The following is a 12960-nucleotide window of genomic DNA, read 5'->3' on the forward strand; positions in this document are numbered from 1 at the left end:
GTTTGAATAAAGATTTGGATATAAAAATGGAATTAAACCTTTTTGATGACCTTTAGAGTCATCTTGGCTTGCTATTTAGAACTTACACAGTTACTGATCCATGATGTGGGTAATGAAACTTTATCTGAAACTCTTAATATTTGTGTTGAGCTGTAAGTGTGAAGAGGCTCTTTTCTTGCTAGTATTTGGATGTTATTTGTTTTGTTTTCAGCATAATGTACAAGTGTAAAGACCTGTGTAAGTGTTCATTCTTTTATTTTCAGTTTTGGATTCCATTTAGATTCCATCTTTGGATGTATCGCTGGTTGTGCTCCTTCCAAGGAAGAAGGAGGGTCTTGAGGTTTTAGGTATGAAAGAGGTTTACTCTTCAGTTTTTAAAAAATAATTTATTAAATATGCATATTGGGTGTGAAGCAAAAAGTCCTGAATGTTTTCCGTTCCACTTAGTATTTACAGAGCAAAACTAACTCTGCTACTTGAAATGTCATCCTTTTTTGTATTTACATCATGTCTGTCACCAGTGATATTGAAGGCCATTTGATGTTGTTTGGTTAAGTAATATTAATTAAAGCATGGATCTTTATGTGATGTTTCAGAAGTGGTGATTTAAGAGAAGTAGCATGATTACCCTTTACAATGGAAAACTACTGATCGCTTCAGCTGTGTGTTTTTTAACCAGACTTGTATCAGGTTGGCCTGTCTTAATGTTTGTTGGTGGTTTGTTGGTTTTTTTTGGGGTTTTTTTGTTTTTTTTTTAAACTCTGTGACACAGAAGTAGCTGCAGAATTTATTTAAAAATATTCTGAGTGTGAGGTCAATACAGTTGTAGATCAAATTCAAATATATGGAAGGATCATCACCAAACCATTCCTGGAAGAATTTTTTTTTTAAAAAAAAAAAAGTGGGAGAATCACTTATGCTCTGCTTAAGATCTGTTTTGAAAATGTAAGTAATAATTATGATGTACACCAGCAAATCTGAACCCATGTAACCTGTAGGGCAAAAAGAGTGCGCACTGTGATTTCGTTTCATTTACGCAAGGAGATTTCCATATGTGACATCTTTAAGGTCTGAGTAGTGACCTTGTATGATTTGCTGTATAGCTGGAAAAACATGTTGTGGGAAGAGAATGTGGACACTATTGCTTATAAATTGAGTAAATGGAATTAATCAGAAGTGCATGCATATATCTTTGGCTGGTGCCAGGGAGAATTAAAAAAGAACAAAAAGAAAAAGCCCTCCTCCCATTTTTTTATGGAAAATAAAATCTTTTTCAATCAGCATTCTTGAAGTGTGGCAGTCCATTCCAAAAGAACCCATTCAGCATATCCCAGGGGCCCTGGCAGTTCCCTGCTGTCCTTGTGTGGGATTAGAGTGTTTGTATTTACAATTCATGGACTTCATTCAAATCAGAGCTAGACTGAATCTTAACTCTGTGAATGTTCTTGAACATCTCTGAATAACTGAACCTATTTTATCCCAGAACAGAAACAGTGTGCTTTGCTTCCTTGCTGAAAGATTCCTATTGATAATGTTAGAATTCCAGATCAATATACTTAAAAATCCCAGAGAGGTCAGCACTAGCAGCACTTGTGGTTCCTTGCACTTCCAAATTGAAATGCTGCTGTTGTGTTGGGGTATCAAAACACAAGTGATCAGTGGCTTGTTACTAAGAAAACCATACCCCAGTCTATCCCAAAACATGTACATACCATCCACACGTGGGAGTTTACATGCATATATCAAATGTCTCAATCCAACCTTGGATAGTTTATCATTTTAGGCAGCAGAATTTCCTGATGAAAAATAATATTTGTTAAATACTTTCCCAGTCATATTATTTATTCAATCCATATTGAACATGTCTGCCTACAGAATAAATTGATTTCAGCTATACAGCACAATGAGCTATTCTAAAAACTAAAAAAGGAAAAAAAAAAAAGAAAAAAGTTACTTTTAATAAAAGAATCCAGATGCTGACTTCATACATTCTGGGGAAAGAAAACCTATGTAAATTCAATGCTTTTCATTGAGTCCCCTTAGTGAAATTATATCTAGTGTTTTGATTGAATGCAGTTCTTAATGTAGTAACATCTTTTGGCTCGAGAGGCTCCTTACTCTTTCCAGCCCAATAAATTTCTGTGAGACTGCTGCACTAGGTTGGTTTTAGTGTTTTTGGCAGTTGGGTAACTCATGTTGCCTATTGATTATTTCTTTATGTTTTTTAGTACATTCTGACAAATTCTGCTCATTCAGTACAGCTTCTAATAAAAGAAAGTAACGTCTTATTTGTTTCCAGAAATACTGAACTCTATTTCTAAATAAAACAATGTTAACTTTTTAGGGCCCAGTGAAACAGAGAATATAAGTCAAGCAATAAAATAATTATTACAGTACTATTAATTTACAGAGCTTTAAATACAGATATGAAAAGTGTGTGTTAAGGCCTTGATTTATAAATCTGTTAGCAGAGTCCGTGTATTGGACCTGTAGGCTCCAATTCTTCAATCACACAGTGCTGTTGAAGGCAGAGTTAAGAACACATAGGTAAGACCTCAGGAACAGGATTTTAGCAACATGTCCATTCCTATTGTTGTCTACTCAATTCCCAGTTTTCAGTTAAAACTCGTTCTCTAAACTGGATGAAGTTTACGGGTTGGCAGTGAAGAGTGTCAGATTTCACACCTTTTTTCTATAGGACATCGTGAAATAAAGGTGAGTTAAGGTCACCTAAGGAATGCTCAGAAAGAAATCTACTCAGAAGTGCTCAGTGGAATGATTTTTTTGAGCTTTCTCTCTTCCAGGTTTTCCATGTGCCATGTTAATAGTATGCACCTTTGGTTTAGGTCTTCCAAGTCAAATTCTGTGGTAGTGAAAAATTTGGCTTTACAGCAGCAGAGAAGTTTTTTCTTGTCTGTTTTCAATTGTGTGCATGAAGGCTGGAGAGTGCCAGGAGTACATTAGAATCACACAGAGGACCCCAGAATTATTGCATTTATAAGTGGCCATTCACAGTGACATAGTGGGTTAGTGGCTTCTGAGGCAGAGGAATGATTGCCTGACACTGAGCCTGCAGGAAAAAAAGAAGGAAATCCAAAATCCTCCCTAGCGAAGCTTTGGATGAAATAGGTGGAATTACGTTTCTGAAGCTAGTTAGTGGTAGGTGAGACCTTTTAAAAACAGGAAAAAGTTGTTGGGCAAAGAGGAGCTTGGACTCTGTGGAACTGAGGGCATTATAGTTTGTGAAAGATGGGAAGGAGTTTTCTATTGCAGATGTAGAGGACTGTGGAGAAAAAAAAGAGAAAAGCTGGAAAGATTCAACATGTGTGTTAATGATGTCCCTGAAGAGGAAGTTGGCAGTAATCCCATTCTCATTCAGAAATTTTTTTTATTCAAGAGTCAGAGCTTCCTGGCAAGGAGGCTGAGTTTTTGGAAGGAATGTACTGATTTCTGAAGTACATGGTGTTTTGATAGAAGTCTAAAGGATATAGGCTCTTCTCTTTTGATAGGAGCAGCTTAAGTAGTACTTTTATAGCCTGATGAATACTCCACCTTGCTTTCAAGTGAGATAATTTGAGTTAGTCCTTCAAAGATCAGTTCTGTGTGTATGGAGGAGAGGATATTGTCAGAAGCTTGTTTGTGACTAATAATGCAGTGCAGCCCGGAGATAACAGACAAGCTAATCTGTCAAGCCCAGTATGTTCTGAACAATCAGCCCTGATTCCCTGAACCAGGGATTTCTAATGAATATTTGTCACTAGATAATTTCTGCTTGACTTTGATTCGCCTACTGATAATATCATAAAGTCTTGACCGCAGTACTGTTTTCTGTGTAGTCGCAATCCAAACGTGTTTACAGTCCAGAAAGATTGAATAGTTGGTGCTTGTGCAAGGTTTTTGCTTACTGTAGGAAACACTTAGAGAACACAGGATGTTTGAGATTTGTATGAGGTTTCCAATATTTGTCTGAATTCGTCTTCTCAAACTAGGGTAGAGCAACTGACTTTTTAGCAAAATGTTATTAGAATAAATAATCTGTTTTCCTGATTTGATAATCTGTGGGTTTGGTAGAGAGTCAATGTTCAGATACTTTATGAGAGTAGAAAAAGCAGCTTCTTGTAATGGTCTATTAATGTTATAGAACAAGAAGTGATACAGTCAAAGTCTTTGGTAATGCTATTTATACTTTTCTCCCTCGTTTGAATCTGATATCCTCCATTTTGCAACCTTTTTGCTATTTATAAATGCTTTATTCCAAAGATCAATTTATTTGTTTTCAGTGACTGTATTTGAGAATTAAGGATAAGGAAACCTCTTTGGTTGACTGTCTTCCTATGTGGATAATCAGAGGTGTTAAAATAGCAAGCAATAAGGAGCAGCATTTCTGGGACAACTTCCCCTGAATGGACAAAGTTGCCATTTTCTAGTCAAGATTTGGCCATATCCTGTGGAGATGATGACACCAGGCTTTTCATCTTTGCCGTTCCTTTCCCAGGTTTTGAACCTGCTTTAACAGACCATTCCTTCCCTGTGCTACCATAGCATGTGACTGCCATCCACCTCTTAGAAACATTGTTGATATACATCCTGGAATCTTGCTTTTTAGTTTTCCTTTTAAGAGGGCTCAGTGCTTGTTACATAGATAAAAAGAAAAATCAAGTGCTCTTATTGATGTGCTCTCATGACTCTAAAACAAGGGGCAATTCATATTGGAAAGTAGTGTATTTAAAAATTCTTTTTTATAAAACACAGTTATCTTGTGGCAGTTATTACCACAAGCTATCAGGAAGACCAAATGCTCATTATGATTCAGGCAAGGATTACTACGTGTTCTGTGTATCTTGCAGACAGTGATTTATAGTGGACAATACTTTTTAAAAGAGAGTTCATTTTTCAGTATAATTATTTTTTCTGTAAAGAAACTGACACATGCAGTGTTTCTAAATGGACTAGCACTCTCCCGCAGCATGACCATTTTCCCTAGTCCCACCCTCCCATATTTCTCTTTTAAGTTCCTATAGAAGTTGAACTGTTCTTTACTTTGCACGTCATTTGCTTTGTGCAGTGAATCACTCAAAGTAACAAAATTGAAAACTAATGAGCCCGTCAGATGATTTCTACTAAAATTAAGAATTCAATACTGTGCTGCTTGGTTTCTTGTGATAGCAAGTTGAATGCTTTCTGATCAGAATAATCTTAAGAACAGGGTATTAAAAGAAAAAATAAGAAAAACCTTTAGGTATACATACAGATGCTAAAGCAATGTATTGTCCTTCTCCACACCTAGAAAAATTTGGTTGGCTTGCTTAAGGACAAGGAGTGAACTTCCTCAGCAGGCTCTTGTTGATAAGTTTTGAACATTTCAGAAGAGCAAGCTGGACTTTTGGCCTTGCATAATTATGGATTAGCAAATATATTTAAGGAAATTCATTAAGATACTGCTAAAGGTAACGTCTGGTTCTTGTATTTTTATATGAAAGCAGTGTTCATATTATAGGCAAAAGTACCTGATGTTCATTGGAGATTGTTGGCCATTGTACATAGGTGTTTGGAAAGCTGTTATTAAGAGTCATGGCTTATAACCAAGCCCTGATCAAATGCAGAGATTTTGCAGGGAAGATTTATCCTGTGCAGTAATTCCGGTAGCCTTTAAAGAATAAATAGGTTTTAATATAAATAAATATATATCTAAAGGAAAAGATAAAAAAGGCTGTAGATGGATACAGAAGATGACCCCATCACTAATGGAGTTCATGTTGTGTTCTTTAGCTAGGTCACTCATACAGAGCCTGCTCTTCCTGCCTTTGAAAGTGTGCTTTCATATTAATCAGAAATTTCAAACCCAGGGGATAAAACATAATACAGGAGATTGGCTTAGTAATTATGCAGTTGGAATTCGTTATTGCTCCACAGAGCTGGAATTTGAGAGCGCATTCACGTTACACCTCAGGCATCAGGGCTTGCATCTAACCTGAAAAAAAGATGAAAGTTCACATTTTCACTTGTCCATAGGGTTGAGTTTCAAGTAAAACGTCTAGCACAAGACATGTCCTAGTCAAGAGAACTGACAGAAATCTACATTAGATGAGCAAGTGTGTATTGCTATGAGAGCAGTTCTGAGTTACTGAGTGTCAGATACTTGGTCCTACCTTATTCTCATAATTATGTAAAGGAGTTACAAGTAATATCAAAATGTAGTGTTTTCTTTTAACTTTTCGCACAAGGTAGATTATCTTTTTTGATACTTAGTGTTTTATGTGTTCATTTATTCCAAAACCATGTTCCAATGGGTAATGAAAGTAAATCTTATTTTCATTTATAGAAGAGATTACTTGACTGCTTCAGATGCTTGGGATATGTTTTAGTGACCAGAAGACTGTTCCTGTTGCGTGCTCTGACCTGTATGGCTGTAACTTTGAGATGTTTTGGTAGAAGTTTCAATAATACTTTCGTTTCATTAAAGGCAAACCTTCATAAAGTGCTTTAAATCTTGGAAAGAGCAGAGCTTTTCCCTGTAGTATTGTAGACTTTATCAGTTATTTGTCCCCATTGGTAGGCTTTACAAACTGCCCAACCCCAGTTTTGTATTTTTGGAATTGTAAAAAGCATTCTTGATTCTTAATTTAATCTTGTCCTGACATCAACGAGACAACCCAGGCTTAAAAGGATACATAACAGCATTCTCTGAAGACCCAAAAAGTGTCAAGTGGATCATCTCTTTCATCCCGAAAATGAGAAAATCACTAGACCTAGAATCATGAAGGAATGAGTCTTTGCTAGTCATTAAGAGATCAGAGGACAGGTAATTAAATTGTGTTTATTTCATAATTATGGTACTCTGAAATAAGTGCAATATTAACCATGCCCTAGTGATGCAAACAAATGCAAGCAAATTTAGCATTACTAATCTCAGTGAATTCAGTGGTGGCATGTGCTTAATATTTGAATGCATTTGGGGCATTTGGACCTTTTGTCAGAATCTCTAAGATCACTAGGGAAGTCTGACCTTGTAATTTCTCTACAGAAAAGTTGAAATTGAAATCTCTGAATATAATATGGGTCTCATAATTAACATTTGCTATTAAGACCTTTAGATGTTGTTGATACCTGTGACCAAAGAGCAAACAATTTTTTATTTGAAGATAACATATTTGTGAGAAAGGTAGCTTTTGTGTTATCTTATTAAGTTGGAGTCTGTTCCACGGCTGAGTGATAGATGAAATATGCATATTTTTTTTATAAATTTGTCAAAGCAATTTAGTTTCTTTCATCTCAGATGTGACCAGAAACAGATGTGTAAAGCCAAATCTTAAATGTTTAATTTATTATAAAATCTTTCCAATTTCACTAAATCAGCTTTACTTTATTGGATATAGTGCAGGTCTCTGAGAATTTTCAATGGTATTAACATATTCATATAGTGTTTTAAAAGAGAACAGGAGGTGGATATCTCTCGTTGCCATTTTAGGAAACATGGAGCACCACCCTGGAGTGGGAAACAGTAGCGTGGAGGAAGTATAGGAAGTTACTCTCTATGCTTTCATGAAATAAACCCAGGGGTGATTTTGTCATTGCTGGATATCTGTAATTAATGAAGACTTCAAAATGATATTGTGAGGTGTATTTAATCTCTCATGTGCAGAAAGTAGAGATTTTGAAATGTTGAAATTTCTCCTATTAGAGGAACGTACATCCTGATGTTGTGTGTGCTATGCATGTGCTGTATGTAGATATGTTGATCTCTGCTGAGCTCCTCGTAAAGAATGGGAATGAATCTTTTCAGAATCAGGGCTGTGTTTGCAAAGGTAATGCAAAGAATAAAATAGCATAAGGGTTAGAGAAATTACAGTGAAATATGGCTACAGTGGCCAGCAGCTGGTCTTTTTATAATCTTAGCAGCAGTGAGGGACTTCTTTGAAATAATCAGCAGTTGGTTGATGGCTAAAGCCTACTTCTTTTGTAAGGTAAATTACTTTTTTCTAGGAAGTATATGATGTCTCTCGATTCTGTTCAGTCATTAGAGGAAACAGTAATACAGCACTGCACTTCATGGTACTTACACATATACACATGTATTCCAACTTTGTGATGTAAATACTCTGTGTTGCAGAAAACCTGGGCTAGTTCATCTTAGGATAAGGTTGAGGGTTTGTAATTTGGAGTCAGTATTTACTAAAAATTAGTCTAAAATTCATTTTAAATAAATGTGTACCTGTGTTTAATATTGTTGGGATGATACAAGTGCAGAGCTAAAACAGAGAAAAACAAATTCATTCTATATCTTTGTAGTGAAGATACAGTGCTTGATGTATTAGTATTAAGATATTTATGTTGTTGTTTTTTTTGAAATGACTTTGTGTATTTCTATTTCTGGCTGTTAAGCTATGTGACACAGAAGGATAAATGAACACAGAAGGATGTGCATGTCATCTGGAGCAATCAATAATTTAATGTGCTTAGCAATATGAGACATTCACTGTTGCTACCTTTTAAAACATTAGGCTGGGATCTTGTTTTTCATGTTTAAATACCAACCAGATAAACAGTAATCTAAGTCTGTTACCACATTAGGATGACTTGGCAGGCTTTGTGAAGTGGTGATGATTGGGTACGCTTCCTCTTGGGAAAATGCCCACAGCTTAGGAATCATAACTGATAGAACTTTGTTATAACTCTTTAAAAACAAACAAACAACAAACTGCTTTGTCAGTAGAACCCCTGCTCAGTGCTCTGTATTTGCCAAGATGGTGATCATGATTATGATTGAACAGGATTTGTTAAGCCAGGGTCTTGCAGTCTCTTCCACTGCAAAGAGCAGAAGGGAGTATTTTTGGCAGTTCCAGTGAAAATGTGTGTGAAGAGCTGTATAGCAGGTAAAGCAATAGCAAAGTACCATTCCCTTCATCTGTAGCTGCAATTAGCATGTGGAGCAGAATTTATTATGTTTGTGAAGGCAAGCAGGGTTGGGTCCATAGGAGAATGGTGTAATCACACGGAATGTTAGCGGTGTCTGCATTGATTTTCCTTCTGTAATTTCTGAAGGATAACCAAAGTTAGCAAAACTGGGATACAGCTAAGGGCAACAAGGCAGATCAGTACCTAGTGCTAGGGGGGTGAGGACATGCAGGAAAAGAAATCATTGTGTTAATATGGATGAATACTTGTGTGGTTTGAAACACATATTTTTGGCCCTTTTTCTTCTTTATGAACTAAAATATACTACTCCCTATTACTCTGTTCAGAAATGGCACATGAATGAGTCCTGCAACAGGTGTCACAGGCCTGCACACCGCAGGTGTATAATAAATGAAATAAGCTTACCTCAAAAAATGTGACTGTGACTTAAATCCTAAAATGAATTCTAAAACTTGACTTTAAGGAACCCAGCTGGAAGGAACCTGTTTTTTTTTTGAGCTGTAATAACAACACTTCACTTGCCATGTGCCTCTCAAAGACTTACATTGTGGTAGGAAATGTTGCAAGAGTTCCCAACTAGAGATTGTAGCGTATTGTAAATAGGTTTATGAGCCCGGGATGCACTTTCCTTATGTAAGTGGAGCATGAATGCCCATATGAAGCTAGGGTACTGTGGCCAGCAACGGAGAAAGAAAATAAATAGTTATATTAAAAAAAAAAAAATGGGGAGAGCTGTACGTCTGCATCAGTGTAGATAGACAAGAACCAATCTGTGGGAAGCTTAAGCTGGAGGCTCTCTGCAGTTGTACAGCAATTCAGCAATAGAATTTGTGCTTTGTCCCTCATCCTTGATGGTCGTTGTCACACAGTCTCATCTGTAGTGTATGCAGCAGGTTCCCATCCATCATTCCTCCCTTAAATAACTGGCTTAAAATTTTAAAGAGATATTTTCATGGGAAGTCATTGAGGAACTAGGAGAGTGTGAAGACGTTATCAATGAGACCAAAGAATTATGTCAAGCAGGAAGTTATGGCAGGTACTTTTCTTTTTCTTACAAGTTTTTCTTAAAAATATTAGATATCTTAGTCAAAACCATCTTTGCTAGATACTAGAAGGCTTGGCAACAATTACAAATTATAAATATGATTAAAGTAGATATTGAAATTCATTCTAACTTTTGTAATACAAAGGTAGCTTTAGAGAGAGCGTGTCTATAGAAAGCCTTGAATTTAATCTCTAGTGTTCTTTGAAGAATTGTGCTTTACATAGAGTAACACTTTCAGGTAGAGTATCTAAACAATCTAATGTGGCATAAAGTTTTACTTGCATTGAATTGTGTGCAGTAGTTTTGTGCAAAAAATGTATTTCAAAAATGTCTGTCATGCCTGTAGTAATGACATGGGCTACAAGCAATGATGGAATATTCCCAGGGTCCTGAAACACCTCATAATTCATCATGTGTTTGATTTAAAGTGTGAGTATTTCCATTGGTTTCCAAGAGATCATTTGCATTCTTAAGTACAAGCTTAAAGAATTTGACCCAAGCTAAAGCTAAAATTAAGAGAAATCAGTCTGTCCTAGTACAGTTTGTTACTCCGTGGACTTGGTCTCTTTTTCCTTTAAATGATGCATTGCAAGCTGTGCATTCAGCTTATTTGCGACAGATTTAAATACTTACAGTAGCTGAATAGAAGATGGTTGTATACATATGGGTTTGATAAATGGGCATGAATAAACAAGTATTCATTCCAAAGTGTCTGTTCTCCATAATATTTTTCTGTGAGACTTAAACCATAATGTGACTTAAGTTTAAACATTCAAGGGATTCCCAGAAAAAACAAACATTATTTCCTCTTCCAAATCTTCTCATCACTGTGTTGTTTTCCAACACAGCAGATGTTTAACAAAATGACCCCAAGTGTTGTTTTTCACTAGTGATACTTTGCAAACAGCAAGGTCCATTTACAGATGTCATAAAACATTTAATTGAGAACAAATAAACAAGAAATGTGTCTAGTGTTTAGCATCCAGCATTTTTGATTAAAATTCAGCCTTTCATGAAGACTCCTGTGAGATATTACATGCTTTTAATGGTCCAAAAGAGAGTTTCAGATAAGAAAAGGCCTGAAAATGGTGTATGCTTGATTTCAGTCTGTTGTTTCATTTCTATGTTAAGCCAGTAGTGCCCACAAAGGGAGTGGTTCTTTGCTTCATATACCCAGGCTGCTGGTTCTTCCCTCCACATTGCCTCTTCCATTGTGCTTGCACAAGTGTTTGTGCACATGTATTGTGAACATGTTGCTAAACTGGCAAAAGAAATGCTTGGTTTTAAGCCTCGTAGGGTTTGCTGTCCCATTTTGCAGCAGCTGTGGCCTTCAACTCCTCACAGAGAAACAAAGCAACATCATGATGCCCTAGTATAGATGTACAGTGTGCTGTGAGCCCCTTGCCAGGAGCTTACTGAGGCGCTTACTCGACTCCAGGCACGTTAGTAGTGCACTGAGTATCCCCTCAGAAGATTGAGATACAATGACTGATGTATCTTGAATTTACACTACAGCATGCTGTGTGCTAATTTTTGTGAGCTGCTGAGGTAGAATAGTTTGAACTTAATTCTCTAATTAGTTTTCTAACATTTAGTTGAGTTTCAGAATAGAGCTATATGAGTTTTTCTAAGGTTTGCACTCATAAAATCTTCATGTCTCAAATAAAAGACAAGCCAGGAGCCTCATTAACGTTATTGCCATGATCACAAGGCAGATTGTCATGTAAAGCTGACATCCAACATCCCGTGCTTAATTTGGTGCCAGCGTTCTTTCCTGAAATACTCAACATGATCAGGGAAGGGCAGGATACGCTAAGAATGCGGGTAGGATTTCCAGTCTGTGGTCTTAAGTAATTTCCCAGATCAATACAGTGATTTTGAAATTTTCTCATAGATGTCAAAGCTTGTCTTAAAAATGCATTTCAGTTGTGACAGTCTAGTCTAAAAATATGTTCAATGACATTTTCCTCAGTGTTTAGTAAAATTCTTTTTTTTTTTCCCAGGTAATAGTGAAGTAATTATTTTTAAAGACACAAGATTTTATGCTACTTTAATACACATAATTTTATCGTGGTTAATGCATATTCTTATGAGACATAGAAACTTCTGTGTGTGGAAGTGAACAAAATACCTGATTTTTAATGTTTTTAGGATCAGGGCTTCAGTTCTGAATATTGTCACCTTTGATTATCCCAGGTGGTAAAAGGATCAGATTATAACCTAGATAGAACAGATTATTGAAAACACATGTAGTTTAGGTTGTGAGAACATCCACTGAGGATGTAGTGAAGAAAGGTCAGTGACACCGTTGCCTGCAGTTCAGAGATCTCTCAGCTTGTACTGACCTGATAGAGTAAGTCTGGCAGCACGGTGACAAAATAAATGCAGCTGTATTGCTTCCAGACATGAGCTGTCTCGTGCAGAGTTAACTCCAGTGTCATTGTACTTCTGGCATGATGAAGCTGCAAACTTAAACCACCAAAGGATGATTGAAGGCCAATTTTTTTTTTTTTTTTTTTTCTGTAGAAGCTTATATGCTTTGTGGAGGTACCTCATCAACAGCAGCAGGATGAAATATAAGTTCTTTGTAACAATTTTGATTTGCCAGATCATCAGTTTTCTAATTAGTTATTGCAAAACTTCAAAATAATTTAAAGTAATAATTTAAAATCACGTAAGTATCATTTGATTGAATTCAGCATTTTAAGTCACTTCATGTTAAGTATCTATTCAGACTAGGGCATGCAGTCACCTGAACTGCAGCATTTGGTTTGCAAAGTGTGTTGATTCACAAGGAGCGTGTTACATTCTCCCTTACAGCCAGTCTGCAAAGCTGGCAGTGCGTGCACACAGGCAGTGTGGATGGGAACCTGCAGTTGGCTCGGGGAGGAAGTGTAGAGATACAGCTTCCAAAAGGTGGTATCGGCTGTAGTCATCACATACTGTTATGCAGAACCATCATCGTTTCTTTCATCTGCACTCTAGATTTTTAAGTCATG

At 36.5% G+C, this 12960-nt stretch overlaps 1 protein-coding gene across 2 annotated transcripts in view; it reads left to right on the top strand.

The window, feature by feature from the left end:
• The window catches only part of LOC113483530 (glypican-5-like), a 367287-nt gene that overhangs the window by 20941 nt on the left and 333386 nt on the right, over window positions 1-12960 (top strand). The window lies entirely within an intron of this gene.

This window comes from Athene cunicularia, assembly GCF_003259725.1.
Source record: "Athene cunicularia isolate RWA chromosome 9 unlocalized genomic scaffold, athCun1 chr9_part1, whole genome shotgun sequence".
In the NCBI taxonomy this organism is placed as follows: Eukaryota; Metazoa; Chordata; class Aves; order Strigiformes; family Strigidae; genus Athene; species Athene cunicularia.